This window comes from Xiphophorus hellerii, chromosome 2, assembly GCF_003331165.1.
Source record: "Xiphophorus hellerii strain 12219 chromosome 2, Xiphophorus_hellerii-4.1, whole genome shotgun sequence".
Taxonomy (NCBI): domain Eukaryota; kingdom Metazoa; phylum Chordata; class Actinopteri; order Cyprinodontiformes; family Poeciliidae; genus Xiphophorus; species Xiphophorus hellerii.
This window is the reverse complement of record NC_045673.1, coordinates 3,606,602-3,607,052: the sequence shown is the minus strand read 5'-3', so window position 1 is coordinate 3,607,052 and position 451 is coordinate 3,606,602.

The following is a 451-nucleotide window of genomic DNA, read 5'->3' as shown; positions in this document are numbered from 1 at the left end:
TCAGAACAAAATGGCTGTTAATGTAAATTCAATATTTTAAAGCGTGACTAACACAGACTGTACAGCTTTGTTCACTTCCTTCGCTGCCATTGATAAAACAGCAGGCAAACTACAATTCTAAAATAGTACAGAAAATTTATGTCATCGTTCACAACTTCTTCTGTTCGCTGACTAGAAATTCTACAGGAGACAATCCAGCTCTATAGGAGAAATCCCAGATGAGAACCAAACAGAATTGTGTAGGCTAATAAAGTGCCTTTATGGTGATATTTGTTATGAATTAGCAATAAATACATAAACTGAAACAAGGGGGAAAAAAGAAAGAAAGGCTGGAACGAAAGAAACCAGGACATAAGAAAGGAAAAACAAATGAATAGAAGTAGGAAACAGGGACGGAAAGATTGTAGGAAGAAATAAAAGAAAAGGATAAGGAATAGTCTGTAAATACAAA